Genomic DNA, 18636 nt, shown 5'->3' with positions numbered 1-18636 from the left:
TAGCAGACATCATCTCATTCCGAAATGCAGCATGTCGTTAAATTGTCTCTGATAAGGCTATACGCGGCTAATAATCTAATAGATTCCAATAACGTGGAATATCTGCTGGAATATTCTCAACACGGACATAAATCTGTTACACCAAGTGTTAACAATTTAAGCCATCTTTAAGGCCTTTGTTGTAGCGATGTTAGGGCAATCTGCCCATCGGCTGTTTTCTGACGTCTTCGCTGCAGTACGATTTGTCAAGAGAAAATTCACGAAACCACGGAGACACACGGATCTACATACAGAATTTGTTATTCGATCATGACCCTGGAGTTGGATTCCAGATAAATGACTTCTCTCAAGCGAAGTAGATGGTTTATCAGATTAATTATTTAGATCGTTCCTGGTGGTCGATTTTGACTTCAGAAAATTAATGAATATTAACAGAATATCAGTTGTGTGTGTGTGTGTGTGTGTGTGTGTGTGTGTGTGTGTGTGTGTGTGTGTGTGTGTGTTTGGGAATGTTTTGTTCATGTGTTGTTAAACGTTAATTTTATTTCCTTCCCAATTATAGCATCTTGTTTTTTCAAGTTTGCTTTTCTGAGGATGCTCTTTATATCGAAGTTAACCCTCAGACAGACACACACACAGAGAGAGAGAGAGAGAGAGAGAGAGAGAGAGAGAGAGAGAGAGAGAGAGAGAGAGAGAGAGAGAGAGAGAGAGAGAGAGAGAGAGAGAGAGAGAGAGAGAGAGAGAGAGAGAGAGACACACACACACACACACACACACACAGGGAAACTTCTCAAAACCGGACCCTCAATAAAGTGGAATTCCCTGAACTTATTTCATGGTTTCGAGTTTTACCATTAAACCTGGAAAGCCCTCAACTCGGAATACCGAACGAACTGTCCGGTCCCGTTAATACAAATTTCTCCTCTAAAGGCCGGGAAATAAACCCTTCCATTGGACGTTTGCCTATATTGACCATTCCAATAAGTTGTCAAAATTAAAAGTTGGCTTTCCTCAACAATACTAGATCACATTGATTTATTTATTAATCATCGGCTATTAGTAGCAAGGATCTTTTTTTGTATGCACTTTCCCCCACAGACAGGACAGCACATACTACGACGTTTGATACACCAGCCGTGGTGCAGTGGTTGGAACGGGAGGAAATAAAACCCAATAAAAGGACGAGTCCACTAAGATGATTTGATCCTACGCCGCAATTGTAAGCACACGAGGCTAGTATCGAATCACCACAGAATGAACTAGATCAGTGAAGGTGACCAGAGATGGGTGGATGGATGGATAGATGGATGGATGGATGGATGGATGGATGAATGAACTGATAGATACATTTTGACGTTATATACACATATATATAATCGCAGATAAAGAGAGTGACGTAGCCCAGTGGTATTTTAGCGCTTTCGTGATGCGCGGTCGGTTTAGCATCGATCCTTGTCTGTGTGTCTACAGTTTCTTGTTCCAGACAGTGCACCATGACCGGTATATCAAAGGCCGTGGTATGTGCTATCCTGTATGTGGGAGAGTGTATATAAAAGGTCCCTCACTACTAATGAAAACATGTAGCGAGTTTCCTCTCTAAGACTATGTCAGAATTAAAAAATATTTGACATCCAATAGCCGATGATTAATACATTAATGTGCTCTAGTGGTGTCTTTAAACAAAACAAACTTTGACTTTGTCTTCATAAATCGCGGATGGTCTGAAAACGTCTCCGATTCATCGTTCGATACTGTTCAAATAAAGCGCTTCCCAATATTCCATAAACATCAATTTTCAGGAGCTTTTAATAGCCAAGTTCTCAAGATGTTTGCAAGCAATCAAAAACATTTATTGCAACAGCTGACTTCTCGCTATGTGTCCTGTACGTGGGTTTAAATTAATGGAATAACACACACGGACAGCAAAGGTTGGTGGTTAGATATAATATAGAAATGAAAATGTGTACCATGCCACCTGGTATTCCACCAAATTGAATCACCATCTGATACGCGACTAAACTGGATGCCTGGGGGTTTTGTGACCTTTTGTTATTTAACCGACATCGCCGGAACAATCTACCAGACTGAACGTGACAAAAGTTTGCAGTACAAAAACCAACAACAATAACATAAAACGATATCACGTTCGCCACGATAATATATGCGCCAACGTTTCGATAGCATCCCGGTGCTTCCGTCAGGAGATGGGCAAATCTATGTTATCTACGTAATATCCATATCTTGTCGGGAATGGCCGGTTAATATAATATGATATATGGGATGTTGCTGCCAGTTGTAACGAAAGTTATTAAAGTATTACACTTTTTCTAGTTTGGATTTTCGTATGGTGTAATAACATTAAAAACTGAGAAGCAAAAAAAAGAAGAAAAAAACCCTCACCCTCCCAGAAATATACCCCGACCCCTACCCCCCAAAAAATAAAAACAAACCCTAACCCCCTAACCTCCACACTAATAACGATAAAAAGTAACATTAAAAATAATTATTTTGTTTTGTTTAACGACACCACCAGAGCACATTGATTTATTAATCATCGGCTATTGGATGACAAACAGTTGGTTATTTTGACATATAGTCTTAGAGAGGAAACTCGCAACATTTTTCCATTAGCAGCAAGGGATTTTTTTTATATGCACCATCCCACCGACAGGATAGCACATACCACGACCTTTGATATACCAGTCGTGTTGCACTGGCTGAAACGATAAATAGCTCAATGGGCCCACCGATGGGGATCGATCCTAGACCAACCGCGCATCAAGCGATCGCTTTACCACTGGGCTACGTCCCGCCCCAGCTTGCTAATTACGTTGACTGCTTTGGTATTGTGCGCAGTACCCATCGGTCTACAGGCTGGTAGGTACTGGGTTCGGATCCCAGTCGAGGCATGGGATTTTTAATCCAGATACCGACTCCAAACCCTGAGTGAGTGCTCCGCAAGGCTCAATGGGTAGGTGTAAACCACTTGCACCGAGAGTGATCCATAACTGGTTCAACAAAGGCCATGGTCTGTGCTATCCTGCCTGTGGGAAGCGCAAATAAAAGATCCCTTGCTGCCAATAGGAAGAGTAGCCCATGTAGTGGCGACAGCGGGTTTCCTCTCAAAATCTGTGTGGTCCTCAACCATATGTCTGACGCCATATAACCGTAAATAAAATGTGTTGAGTGCGTCGTTAAATAAAACACTTCTTTTTTTGTGCGCAATACAAAATATGCGGACGACCGCACCTAAATATACCGAGAAGCGTAACACTGAAATGGATATTTCACTTATCATATGCAAATGAAGCGAGTTTCCTCTGATTACTACGAGTCAGAATTACCAAATGTTTGATATCCAATAGCCGATGATTAATTAATCAATGCGCTCTAGTGATGTCGTTAAAGAAAACAAACTCTAACTTTATCATATGTATTACCGTGAACTTGAGAACAAATGGAAAAGAAGCCTGCATAATATATCAATTTTAAATTGCCATTTCTTCAATCTGGGTCTACCAATAGATCTAACAGCACTGCGTGGACTCCCATGTCCAGGTGACATTTCATCTAAAAAGAACAATTTAAATATCGACCAATTACACGTCGCCTTTTATAGCGTCATTCGGGGTCATACAAATTCTAAAAATATCGGGCGAGACAATTTATGCAATAGGCGAACTTGTTGGTCTATTTCAACATTGAAAAAACAGGGGTAAAAGTGCAGTAATAACCCCTGGATTGTATACATGTTTATTACACACCAGTGTAAGCTACTGCTCATGTCATAACAATCACTCTATATCTAACTAGTGTAATATTGCCGTGACGTGAGCGTGACGTAGATCACTAAACTTGATAACCTAATTCGTAGAAAAATAACGTGTAGTAGGTATCTGCTTACTTCTGCTTTTTGGCTTGTTTGCAGTTGGTTTGTAATAAATAAAATACTAAACTAGATTGCCTTTCGCTCGTCAGATACCAAAACTGTTCACTCGTTTGATAAAAATGGTATGACAGGCAAGCTCGTTTAGTATTCAATATATATTGGCGACAGAGATAAAACACGTTTATTAAAACTTAATTCCAGCGCTGAACATGGATGCCAAATCATGTCATTGATACAATGGCCCATTATATTGCATTCCTCACTGTCACATTCGGCTTTTCTTTTCCCTCCATGTCTCACAGCCCTATAATGTAATCGGTGGCAAACATAATATGGCAAAATGACGTAAAAATATAATTAAATGAGAGTGGTCTTTCTTGCATATCCGTTGGCGAGAACGTTATTTTTTTTTACGCATGGTTGTTAACACATGTACTTGTGTTAACATTTTCAAGACATACGACTGGCTGCTCCTAGGTGATGACCAGGTCACCAATGCCATACAGCCAGTGAAAAACTACACGATGGAAATAGATTACACTGTGACGTATAGTTAACCTGACATTCATGTGTCTGTGACGCGCAAGTCGGCTACAAATGCAACGGCTGTAAATAACTTTTAGTAAAAAAAAAAGATGTTAAAATTTGCTTAAAACATGGGCGTACTCGTTGTTTAAAAATGTATCAAACTCGCTTTCGTTCGTTAGATACATTTTAAAACAAGTCGTTCTGAGATAAATGTTATTCTCTATTCTTTGCACGGGTACTCGAGTCCTGTGAAAGGACTCGGGTCTTGCTAGACTCGGCCCTTGCCCGAATACTCGTGTACTTATGGAGACCCTCAGATGGTACCAATTTTTTTGATCTGGCTCATGGACTATAATATTCTCTATTTAAAATCTGTCGTCATTGGTAATTAGCAGTAGGCCTTGCCGACCGGCAATTACGCAAGACAGAAAACGGAAAGCTATATCTGGTCTTCCATACTAACATATCGTGTTCCTTATTATCTGCAGGAAACGAAAACAGACAAGAAAATTATATAGTGATGGACATGCACGGCGGAATAAAAAATTCTAAAATATTTTATTCTGAATAAAAAATATTACTAGTAGTATATCTTAAGGCAGAGGTGAATTTTACTTGTAGAATGCAGGAAATTGTAGTTCAGGACATCTATAGTCCGTCCCATCATACAAAAGTGTTTTTTTGTTAATAATTTCAGTTTGGTTTGATGTAAGAAAAAAAGTAAAATTCTGGAAATAAAAAAACAAAAAATCAACAACAAAAAAACAACTATTTTTGTGTACAAGTTAAAAAACAATCAGCTCAGAAATAAATAATTATGTAGTAAATTCCATAATAGGAAAAAAGGCGCTCCTTATGTGGCGGACTATAGTTTTCTAAATTTTACGGGGGAGCATATCCACGAACCCTCTAGAAACTCTGCTTTGCGCTCTCAATCTCAGTCAGCCCCCTGCCTCCTTCAATATCGACTTGCTTCCGCCGTGCCTGATGGAAAGAAATAAACAGAGACTAACTACAATCTATGGTGTCAGGAAGTTAGTTTATGTATAGCGTGGACGTGACGGTGGGTCGCCGCTTTTAGTTTGACGTCACGAACAGCGTTACAGCTAATGCACCACGACTGATATATCAAATGCCGTGGTATGTGATACCCTGTCTGTGCATATAAAATACCCCATTGTTACTAACAGAAACACGTAGCGGGTTTCCTTTCTAAGACAACATGTGAAAATTACCAAATGTTTGACATCCAGTAGCTGATGATTAATCAACCAGTGTGTTCTAGTTGTATCGTTAAACAAAACAATATGCAACTTTATACACGTATTCAAGGCGAAACAAAAGTATTAAAATATGTATTTTGTTAACAAGAATTAACCAGTATTTTTTGTGATTATAAAAATATGCATCGAAAAACCATGTACATTTTAAAAAAATTAAATTTTATTTTTTGCATGACGATCTATGCTGATCGGAGGTCATGACCTCTCAAAAAACGTATTTCACATTGAGAGATAATGGAAATATCATATGGGTATTTCCACCACCGCTTCGTGATAAACTCTCAATCCCACGCCACTGGCATGTAACCCCACACTATATCTTTGCATTATATTAAGTCATGACTGCCGCTTTGCATGCAGTTAGGTTATCTCAAGCAGAGTCAAATGCGGTAAGAGGATTAACGCAACAGCATCCCTACAGGTCATGTTACGTCATATCCTGTATTTCGCATGCATTAGCATTAGAACTTTTCCATGCATAATACTTTACATTTAAAATATTTTAATGTTATTTTTAACCCTCTTTATTTAGTACAGGTTTTCTCTGATCAAAATAAATACTATGATAACAACCCTGGCAATTAGCCACGGCAATTGGTAATGCCGTGGAGATTGCCGCAGTGTTTTTATTTTTCTGTGGCATTTATTTTGCCGTTAAACCTTTAGGTTTTTTTAATTGTCATTATTCGCTATCTGGGCATGGTAGTCCGGTGCCACATATTTTACTGCCAGTAATAGCACATATTTAACGTGCTCATTCAGAGCGAGCTATTTTAGCGCACGCCTGTCATGGGCACAGGTGCCGGCCTCGGTCGGGTCCTCCGTTCAGGACAGAAAACGGTTGAGGTGGGTGGGAGAAGGGACCGCCTGCACTAACAGGTGCAAGACAGCACCAGCAGCCCGACCGGTGCTATGGACTTTTAATGCCAAAGGGGAAAAGGTGCGCAATATGAATGAAGGAAATTTGGCGCATTTTTGACCGGTCCCCCGAATTGGAAAGGGGGAGCTATATATGTTTTGAACTTAGCGTGCCGAGAGTAGCTCGTTACTGGGACCTAGTTGGTGTTGAGATGTCTCCCTAGGTTGCCCATACGGGCCATACTACCTACAGCCTGGATACGTTATATAGCATTTAATGAAGATGGGTGTGGGGTGATAGCGGGACGTAGCCCAACGGTAAAGCGCTCGCCTGATGCGGGGTCGGTCTAGGATCGATCCCCGTCTGTGGGATCTTTGGGCTATTTCTTATTCCCGTCAGTGCACCACGACTGGTATATCAAGGGCCTTGGTATGTGCTATCCTGTCTATGGAATGATTTCCTCTCTGTCAAAATTACCAAATGTCTGACATCTAAAAGTTGATGATTAATAAATCAATATGCCCTAGTGGTGTCGTTAAACAAAACAAACTTTAACTTTTTGTAATCAAGCACTGTACCTTTTACGGTAAACAAGTAACATTAGGTAGATAATTACCCCACCCCCCAAATTTGTCAAAAAGAAGCTTGATCACACTTTAGTACTAGATTTACATCGCTCAAACTTTGATTGACACATGGTCGATGGAACACTTGATCCCACAATAAATCTACATAACCAGGCATAATTATTAGACACTTATTTGGTAAAACAAAAAAATCTTACTTAAAATCTTTGAATAATATAAAGAATAACGCACAAATCGTTCCGGGACCAATTTTGCCTGAAGCAGACAATGGATGCGGATAGGGATTACCACAATGTGACATCATATTCGGGGCCCATGAAGCAACGACAGCGGGTTTCCTATCTCAATATCTGCGTGGTCCTTAACCTTATGTCTGACGCCATATAACCGAAAATAAAATTTGTTGAGTGAGCCGTTAAAAAAATATTTCCTTCCTTCATATTCGGATGTTTCCTGACCTTGGTGAACCACCCTTCATAGATATAGGCCTAATTATATGAAACGTGTTTTAGCAAGTTACTTCTATATGTCATAGATGTTCATAGATGTTTGATTTTGCCCCCAATGTAAATAAATTCACTGACGTAGGCATCATTTTATATGGGGGTGGGGGGGGGGGGTCAAACAAACTCCACCCCAGTAGGTGTTGCCGAGGCTTTGTGACAGGCATATATGAAGAGTTTCGGCGCAAAACGCGATATATCCATTTTCAATTTCAGTAAAAGTGATTTTTTTAATTGGTGTATATCGCGTTTTGATTTTAAAAAAACGGGATTTACCCAATACAATTTCATAAGGATCAATCGCGTTTTGCGGCAAATCAGCGGTCCTACGATTAGCCCTTACTGACATACAATAATGGCTTTAACTAAAAAAAGAAAGAACTCTTCATATATATATATATAAAAGATGAAATACAACAAAGGGAACTGTGGGGTTGGCCCCGCGTTCCCCACCTCTGGCTATGCCACTGGATATATCTACACGTGAAGTGACAGTATCAGGAAGCAAAAATCGAATTATGAATGTGTTGTATAGAAAGCAATTTCCTATCAATGTCCGGCGTCTCACAAGCCCATTTCATTGCGACTTAAATGTACAAAGTCAGCACAGCAATGTCCAATATCCAGTCACCTTCCAGTTCAAATTCTTTTAAAATTCTTTCACTTCTACGTAAGATCCGATCAACACTAGCCAAGTTGAAACAACACAAGCCAGGACTGCCAGTAGCCAATTAAATTTATAATAAAAGTGCTGATGAAACAATTTTGTGATTCATTGTTTATTTTTAATGAGGGTATCGTTAAATCAGTATTAAAGGGGCATTCCTGAGTTTGCTACATTGTAAGATGTTTCCGATTAATAAAATATTTCTACGATTAAACTTACACATTAAATATGTTTTCTTGTTGAGAATATCAGTGTCTGTATATTCAATGTGTTTCTGGTCGTCTTAATATTTGTAAGACGCCCAAACTGGATTTTGTCTTCAAATAATTTAGTACGTACGCAAAACAATATTTTAGGAAATAAAATGAAATTTAACCTAGTACAAATATTAGAACGATCAGAAACACGTCGATAACATCTTAAAAAATTAATCAAACTCAGAAATATCCCTTTAACTAAATAAATATATAAATAAATCATAAATGTACCTTATGCATATAGCAAGTATTTCATGTCCTGATATAGTATCACTGGGTTTTGTTTTAGCAATGTGGGGCTCCATTAAGTATAACATTTGTGCAAACTGTTCTCTTGTCATTCTAAAGTACTGGTGGAGTGTATATCCATCAATTCTTAGTTCTTGAACAAGTCTGTGATACTCCCCGTGGTCATCGCGTTTCATATTGATATGGTGTACCCACCCCTCTTCCTAATCAACCTCTTTATCTTCCTCTTTGACCGGCATCGGTGGCGGCGTCGTGGTTAGGCCCCGCGTTCCCCACCTCTGGCTATGCCACTGGATATATCTACACGTGAAGTGACAGTATCAGGAAGCAAAAATCGAATTATGAATGTGTTGTATAGAAAGCAATTTCCTATCAATGTCCGGCGTCTCACAAGCCCATTTCATTGCGACTTAAATGTACAAAGTCAGCACAGCAATGTCCAATATCCAGTCACCTTCCAGTTCAAATTCTTTTAAAATTCTTTCACTTCTACGTAAGATCCGATCAACACTAGCCAAGTTGAAACAACACAAGCCAGGACTGCCAGTAGCCAATTAAATTTATAATAAAAGTGCTGATGAAACAATTTTGTGATTCATTGTTTATTTTTAATGAGGGTATCGTTAAATCAGTATTAAAGGGGCATTCCTGAGTTTGCTACATATGTAAGATGTTTCCGATTAATAAAATATTTCTACGATTAAACTTACACATTAAATATGTTTTCTTGTTGAGAATATCAGTGTCTGTATATTCAATGTGTTTCTGGTCGTCTTAATATTTGTAAGACGCCCAAACTGGATTTTGTCTTCAAATAATTTAGTACGTACGCAAAACAATATTTTAGGAAATAAAATGAAATTTAACCTAGTACAAATATTAGAACGATCAGAAACACGTCGATAACATCTTAAAAAATTAATCAAACTCAGAAATATCCCTTTAACTAAATAAATATATAAATAAATCATAAATGTACCTTATGCATATAGCAAGTATTTCATGTCCTGATATAGTATCACTGGGTTTTGTTTTAGCAATGTGGGGCTCCATTAAGTATAACATTTGTGCAAACTGTTCTCTTGTCATTCTAAAGTACTGGTGGAGTGTATATCCATCAATTCTTAGTTCTTGAACAAGTCTGTGATACTCCCCGTGGTCATCGCGTTTCATATTGATATGGTGTACCCACCCCTCTTCCTAATCAACCTCTTTATCTTCCTCTTTGACCGGCATCGGTGGCGGCGTCGTGGTTAGGCCCCGCGTTCCCCACCTCTGGCTATGCCACTGGATATATCTACACGTGAAGTGACAGTATCAGGAAGCAAAAATCGAATTATGAATGTGTTGTATAGAAAGCAATTTCCTATCAATGTCCGGCGTCTCACAAGCCCATTTCATTGCGACTTAAATGTACAAAGTCAGCACAGCAATGTCCAATATCCAGTCACCTTCCAGTTCAAATTCTTTTAAAATTCTTTCACTTCTACGTAAGATCCGATCAACACTAGCCAAGTTGAAACAACACAAGCCAGGACTGCCAGTAGCCAATTAAATTTATAATAAAAGTGCTGATGAAACAATTTTGTGATTCATTGTTTATTTTTAATGAGGGTATCGTTAAATCAGTATTAAAGGGGCATTCCTGAGTTTGCTACATATGTAAGATGTTTCCGATTAATAAAATATTTCTACGATTAAACTTACACATTAAATATGTTTTCTTGTTGAGAATATCAGTGTCTGTATATTCAATGTGTTTCTGGTCGTCTTAATATTTGTAAGACGCCCAAACTGGATTTTGTCTTCAAATAATTTAGTACGTACGCAAAACAATATTTTAGGAAATAAAATGAAATTTAACCTAGTACAAATATTAGAACGATCAGAAACACGTCGATAACATCTTAAAAAATTAATCAAACTCAGAAATATCCCTTTAACTAAATAAATATATAAATAAATCATAAATGTACCTTATGCATATAGCAAGTATTTCATGTCCTGATATAGTATCACTGGGTTTTGTTTTAGCAATGTGGGGCTCCATTAAGTATAACATTTGTGCAAACTGTTCTCTTGTCATTCTAAAGTACTGGTGGAGTGTATATCCATCAATTCTTAGTTCTTGAACAAGTCTGTGATACTCCCCGTGGTCATCGCGTTTCATATTGATATGGTGTACCCACCCCTCTTCCTAATCAACCTCTTTATCTTCCTCTTTGACCGGCATCGGTGGCGGCGTCGTGGTTAGGCCATCGGTCTACAGGCTGGTAGGTACTGGGTTCGGATCCCAGTCGAGGCATGGGATTTTTAATCCAGATACCGATTCCAAACCCTGAGTGAGTGCTCCGCAAGGCTCAATGGGTAGGTGTAAACCACTTGCACCGACCAGTGATCCATAACTGGTTCAACAAAGGCCATGGTTTGTGCTATCCTGCCTGTGGGAAGCGCAAATAAAAGATCCCTTGCTGCTAATCGGAAAGAGTAGCCCATGTAGTGGCGACAGCGGGTTTCTTCTCAAAATCTGTGTGGTCCTTAACCATATGTCTGACGCCATATAATCGTAAATAAAATGTGTTGAGTGCGTCGTTAAATAAAACATTTCTTTCTTTTGTCTGTATCTTCTTATTTATTCCTTTTCTATACCAGTAGAAATATCACCAGCATCATCATCAGTATTGTAGTCAGTTGTAAAACTTTTGACATGTCAAATAATCATGGAGAATTTGTTTGTGTTTCGAATACATAGTTATATTCTCGCGCGGCAACAAAACTGTTGGCATGCGATTTTACTAAAACACATGACAGGTGTGTTCGTACAAAACGGACAACGGACGACGGATAACGTGTGCGGACGTGAGAGCGGAAGGGGGAAAAACGGATAAATGTGATCGCGGTTTAAATGTGCGGATGCGGAGGCGGACAAGTCTGTTTGCACCAATTGATTTCAATACTATCGAATTTGGCGGACGACGGATAATGTGTCCGGGAACGGAAGGGAAAAACGGGATAAATGTGATCGCAATTTAAATGTGCGGATGGGATGGTCTGTTTGCACCGGAAGCGGGAGCGGATAAAACCCCCGGATAAATGTGATCGCGGCTTAAGTTTATAATAGCAATAACAGCTGTTGCCTAACTATTATTTCAAGCAGTATTCAACCCAACGCACTTAAACAACTGCATTGTTTTCTTATACCGTCGGTGGGCCCATTGGGCTATTTCTCGTTGCAGCCAGCGCACCACGACTGGTATAACAAAGACCGTGGTATGTGCTATCCTGTCTGTGGGATGGTGCATATAAAAGATAAAACAAGTTTGTTTTGCTTAACGACACCACTAGAGCACATTGATTTATTAATCATCGGCTACTGGATGTCAAACATTTGGTAATTTTGACCTATAGTCTTATAGAGGAAACCGGCTACATTTTTTTAATGCGGCAAGGGATCTTTTATATGCACTTTCCCACATACAGGAAAGCACATACCACGATCTTTGACCAGCTGTGTTGCACTGGTTGGAATGAGAACCCCCCCCTCCCCCCCCAAATCAGTTGAATGGACACCTCAGTGGACTGAGCTAAATCCAACACCTCATGAATAAAGTTATGAAGGAAGAAAATGCTTTATTTAACGACGCACTCAACACATTTTATTTACGGTTATATGGCGTCAGACATATGGTTAAGAACCACACAAATACTGAGAGAGGAAACCCGCTGTCGCCACTTCATGGGCTACTCTTTTCAATTAGCAGCAAGGGATCTTTTATATGCACTATCCCACAGACAGGATAGCACATAGCACGGCCTTTGATATACCAGTCGTGGTGCACTGGCTGGAGCGAGAAATAGCTCAATGGGCCCACCGACGGGGATCGATCTCAGACCGACCGCGCATCAAGCGAACGCTTTACCACTGGGCTACGTCCCGCTACGAAGTTATGATGACCTGTGGACAGTTTTGACTCCGCTAATGTTAAAAGTTTGTTTTGTGTAACGACACCTTAGAGCACACTGACTGATTAGTTATCTGCTATTGAATATATCAAACATTTGACACATTCTGACACGCAGACTTCTAAGGAAACCCGCTACATTGTTCCACTAGCAGCAGGATACGTTTTATATTCCCATAGACAGGAAAGCACATACCACAGCCTTTGATATACCAGTCATGGGGCACTGGTTGAGACATAAAGGAACACAATCAGAGAATGTGTCTATCGATGGGACTCGATCCTTCGACCCAAGAACCTCAGTCGACTGAGCTAGATCCCGCCCGCCAAATGTCTGCAGAAATGAGTATTTTTGTTTGAATATTGAAATAAAATGCTCGTTTAATGCATGTGTGTTTGTTTCTTTTTGAAATATTGGCTTTGAAAAGCTACGAAAAAAAGCTATGTATAAATCTACGGAAGGAATAAATTGAGTCGGCACGGCTTATACTTGTCAACGTTCGTTATTTTCATCTAAATAACAAAACACAGAGTAGAGGATTTTCATCAATAAGATGAAAAAAAATATATGGATTAAATCAAATAGGATATTACATCTGACATTAACAGCGCCTAATGTCTACCATAGACCTCTTCAAATTCTTTAATGTATGTTATAACCCTGATGTGTCAGAATGATATGACATTACAAAGCAATCAGTATATGATGAACATGCATTGAAGCTGATGTGTAAATATAATGGGAAAATTAACCACTGGAAAGCTATCATACAACTTATTTATGTTGGATCTGGAGCGGGGCGTAGGCTGGTGGTAGAGCCCTCGCCTGATGCACACTTTCTTTAGACTCGATCCTCGTCGGTGGGCCCTTTGGCCTATTTCTCTTTACAACAAGAGTGCACCACGGCTGGTATATCAAAAGCCGTGTTATGTACTATCCTGTCTGTTGGATGGTGCATATAAAATATTCTTTGCTACTAATGGAAGATTTTAATGGGTTTTCTCTCTAAGACTTTAATATATATCAAATGTTTGACATCCAGTAGCCGATGATTAACACGTCGATGTGCTCTAGTGGTGTTGTTTAACAAAATAAACGTCTCTCTCTTTCTGTGTCTGTCTGTCTGTCTATATATATATATATATATATATATATATATATATATATATATATATATATATATATATATATATATTATATATTACTCTCTCTCTCTCTCTCTCTCTCTCTCTCTCTCTCTCTCTCTCTCTCTCCCTCCTCCCTCCCATCTCTCTCTCTCTCTCTCTCTCTCGCTCTCTCTCTCTCTCTCTCTCTCTCTCTCTCTCTCTCTCTCTCTCTCTCTCTTCTCTCTCTCTCCCTCCCCCCCCCCCCCTCTCTCTCTCTCTCTCTCTCTCTCTCTCTCTCTCTCTCTCTCTCTCTCTCTCTCTCTCTCTCCTCTCTCTCTCTCTCTCTCTCTCTCTCTCTCTCTCTCTCCTCTCTCTCTCTCTCTCTCTGTTTGTCTCTCTTTGTCAAATCAAACTTTAAATACAAACAGAAACTATTCACTGCACAGTCCTTAAACTCATAGTGGCAGTGAGTTTGACCCTACAGACTTTCAGTCCCACATTGCAACTTTGTATGGAATACACACATCACTTCATTTCTGTTTAACTTATTTTCGTCCTAAACCACGACGTCACCAAGGCCGGTACATATTACTACGCTCGTAGTGTTTTAAATTTGGTCTACGATTCCATGTGTGTCCTTATTTCTTTCCATCAGTATATATACAGAGGTACGCTTGATACGCGGCCGGTTTGGGATCGATCCCCGTCGGTGGGCCCATTGGGCTATTTCTCGTTCCAGCCAGTGCACCACGAATGGTATATCAAATTCCGTGGTATGTGCTATCCTGTCTTGTGGGATGATGCATATAAAAGATCCCTTGCTACTAATGGAAAAATGTAGCGGGTTTTCTCTCTGAGATTATATGCCAAAATTACCAAATGTTTGACATCCAATAGCCGATGATTAATAAATCAGTGTGCTCTAGTGGTGTCGATAAACAAAACAAACAAACAAAATATACTGAGGTATAACACTGATTTGATACTTTCTGCACTTTCATTTTAATTTCCAACTCCTGTTGGGTAAATAAATTGACGATAATCTATTCTTCTTCTAATACTGAATGACATAAGTTAGAATCCTTTGCTTTAATCTAGCCTGATTTGTTTTAAATTCTGCGTAGCAAAAACAAATTGGCGAGCTCTGCGACACACTGGACGTCTATGGGTGATACAGTTTCCTATCGATGTCTTATTCCCAAATTTAACGCAAGAAATCCTACGATTTCCAGACGTAGCCCAGTGGTATAGCGTTCGCTTGATGCGCGGTCGGTCTAGGATCGATCCCCGTCGGTGGACACATTGGGCTATTTCTCGTTCCAGCCAGTGCTCCACAACTGGTGTTACAAAGGCCGTGGTATGTACTATTCATTCTTTGTAATGGTGCATATAAAAGATCCGTTTGCTGCTAATCCAAAAGAGTAGCCCATGAAGTGGCGACAGCGGGTTTCGTATCTCAATATCTGTGTGGTCCTTAACCATATGTCTGACGCCATATAACCGAAAATAAAATGTGATGAGTGCGTCGTTAAATAAAATATTTCTTTCTTTCTTTTTTATTACTGCAGTTAAGTTTAATCTTCCCGTTCAAGTCGCAGACCCTGGTTTCAACCAGTAAAAATGGATATTAATTTTGGTTAATCTACAAACCTGTAACAAACAGAGTGAAACAAAAGTCTGTGACGTTAAAACCGGAAAATATCCTTAAAAAATAGACCAGAACTCGAATCAATAACCGCTACTTCTCAGACGCACACGCGTTTTTAAAAATATGCTGTAGTGTTTAAAAACTAAAGTCTGTTCCTTTAAGTATCTAAAACGAATCTGATCGTGAATTACTATGTCCCATGTTTTAAAACAAATAGGGCATGCCACTTAAAGATATTACGTTTGAGGTGCTTGCGTCGCAGGATCGAACCAGCTTGGTAGATCCATTAAATTGATTGGGCTTTTTTCTTTTTTCTCGTTCCAACCAGTGCACCACAACTGACCAAAGGCCGTGGTATGTGCTTTCCTATCTGTGGGAAAGTGCATATAAAAAACCCTTTGCTGCATTGTTGACTACGGCTGCGTTCAGCCAGACCGAGTAGAAAAACGTCCGCTAGACTGGTTTATGCGCCTCACGTTAAAACAAATGGCCAAAAATGGTCGGGAACCAATTAAATAGTTCACGAATGTTAGCGAAACGTTCGCTGGCTGAACTTAGGGCTGGTGTCACAATTACCAAATATTTGACATCCAATAGCCGATGAGTAATTAATCAATTGACTCTAGTGGTGTCGTTAAACAAAACAAATTTTAAGATACTATTAGAAATGCTGATGTTCAAACTCGGGCGGAGATACAAGTAGTGCAAATGGTAATTCACATTTTAAAAACTCAACATTAATGCCTGTGCCTCGTTCCACGAACCGCTCTTAGTCCTAAGAGCACCCTAAGTGCATAACTACCGTATGCAACTAAGATGCTAAAATCTTAGTGCTAAAATCGCTTCGTGGAACGGGGCCCAGGACCATACAGAAATAAATGTTTGATTGTTTTGTTACTGCATGATGATCAATACATTCACATGGGTTGTCGGAAATATTCCATCCTGCAATATATAATAGTCCAGAGGATATGGGAATGAACTGTGCACTTTTTGATAAAAGCATGAAACTTGGTACAAACATACTACACATCATGAATATTAGTTTTAAGATTGGAGGCATTCTCAGTACCACCTGTGTCGGCAATGGCGGCCATTATTTTTCCAAAATGCATGGGAAAAATAACCCTAAATAATATTTTATTGTCATTTTATGTGTAACTATTTTCATGAATGAACATCTAGAATTAAAAACATAAATAGGAAACTGACCTGAGATGACCTTTAGAGGTCATTTCAGGGTCATAACTAACAATTTATAAATTCTTAATCAGACTCTTATCAAAATTGTTAATGGTGGTTTCCCACCAAATGTGTTTTATAAAATTAATTTTTGTTTTGAATTGTGAATGTATTTTATACATTAAACACAAATACATAAAACAGTATAACAAAATAATTCATTTACTAGTAAAAGTATTAACTTTATTAGACCAACAGATCACGTAATGTCAGTTACTGGGTAATATCGTACATATTGTCATGCTCTGTCTACAAATAATTCTTTGAAAGCGAAGAATTGGCTGCTGTTTTGGTGTCTCTTCTGTTTATTTTTATCACGTCATGGGAAGCCTATAATTTGTGCTGAATGCTAGGGCATAACAGTTTTGATATTCTGAAGTTACACGTAATTATGCAAAAATTAAATATGAGATCGATTAATTTGTAGTTAACTGTTACATATAAAAATGTAAAGTGAAATGAGTGCAATATCATACTTACAACCACTATTATACACCATTAATGATTCATGTATTACTCTCGTTTATCAAATCCTGTGTTAATGTGGATAGTAGGCGAAGCGAATAATGTTACATAAACGTCCCATTAATCACACTCATCACACTTAAGTTTTTTGTGTTGCTGTGCATGGGTGTATCTGCAGTTTCCTCTGCAGCTGTGTTAATGTTATCCATTTCACCTACTACTGAACAGTCCTTTCGTACCATGCCAAGGTATGATTGGTATTCCACACGAAGAACATGTTGTTGTGTTAACAGAATAAGTTGTCTAATCCTAATGCCTTTTTGTGTGAACATAACCTTTCCGGCTCCTGTTACACTATCCTGTGTTCTTCCTTGGCCATACATACCTGTAATGTACCTCTGAATATATGTTTACAGTCAGTACGTCATTCACTATATCTGCTGTTTGGCATTTTGTGATCACCATCAATGTCCACTTCAGATTGCAACCTACTGGTGTCGCCACTGTCTGGAATAGAATCTTCCATTGAATCAACTGGGTTTTGTTTCTACAGTCAGTACATCGTTCACACTGTCTGCTATTCAGCATTGTGTGATCATCATCAATGCCCACTTCAGGTTGCAACCTACTGGTGTCGCCACTGTCTGGAATAGAATCATCCATTGAATCAACTGGGTTTTGTTTCTACAGTCAGTACATTGTTCACACTATCTGCTGTTCAGCATTTTGTGATCAACATCAATGCCCACTTCAGGTTGCAACCTACTGGTGTCGCCACTGTCTGGCACAGAATCGTCCAATGAATCAACTGGGTTTTGTTTCACCGATTCTAATGTTTCTATAGCCAGTGCTAGTGGTGGAGGAAATGACTGGTTCTCGTAAAAAAGAAGTGTTGTAAATCCAATTGATGTACCTGGCAGCAAGTTGCTTTTAACAACTGCTCTTGTGTATGTGAACTTTCGTTTTGAAAATATCAACTGGTGTATTGTTTTTGCAAGATCAGCTTGTTATATAGTATCCCCATGTTTCACGGGTGTGCAACCGAAAAAATAGCACACGCATAGTTATAGTGAGCTAGTGTGTGGAAGATCTATGGCCAATACAGGTGTACTAGATCAGCATCTACATTTGACAGAATGATCTTTAATGAATGTGTCTGAAATCAGCACATCAATTTAATAGCCAGAACAGAAATGTGGGTCTCTGTCCAGTAAATATTTTTCATGGTGCAGTTTATATATTGCACAAGCAAACACCTGGTATGCATGAGCTGTTCTCTTAGTGTGAGCTGATTTTAAGAAGTTATTGATGAGTTAACATCACCTAGTATCATATAGTACCAATACCCAGCCACGTTCTTCGAGAAGGCTCACCAAGTGCTTTTAATAGC

Source organism: Gigantopelta aegis, chromosome 9 (assembly GCF_016097555.1).
Source record: "Gigantopelta aegis isolate Gae_Host chromosome 9, Gae_host_genome, whole genome shotgun sequence".
NCBI classification, from domain to species: Eukaryota; Metazoa; Mollusca; class Gastropoda; order Neomphalida; family Peltospiridae; genus Gigantopelta; species Gigantopelta aegis.
This window is presented reverse-complemented; position numbering follows the sequence as displayed.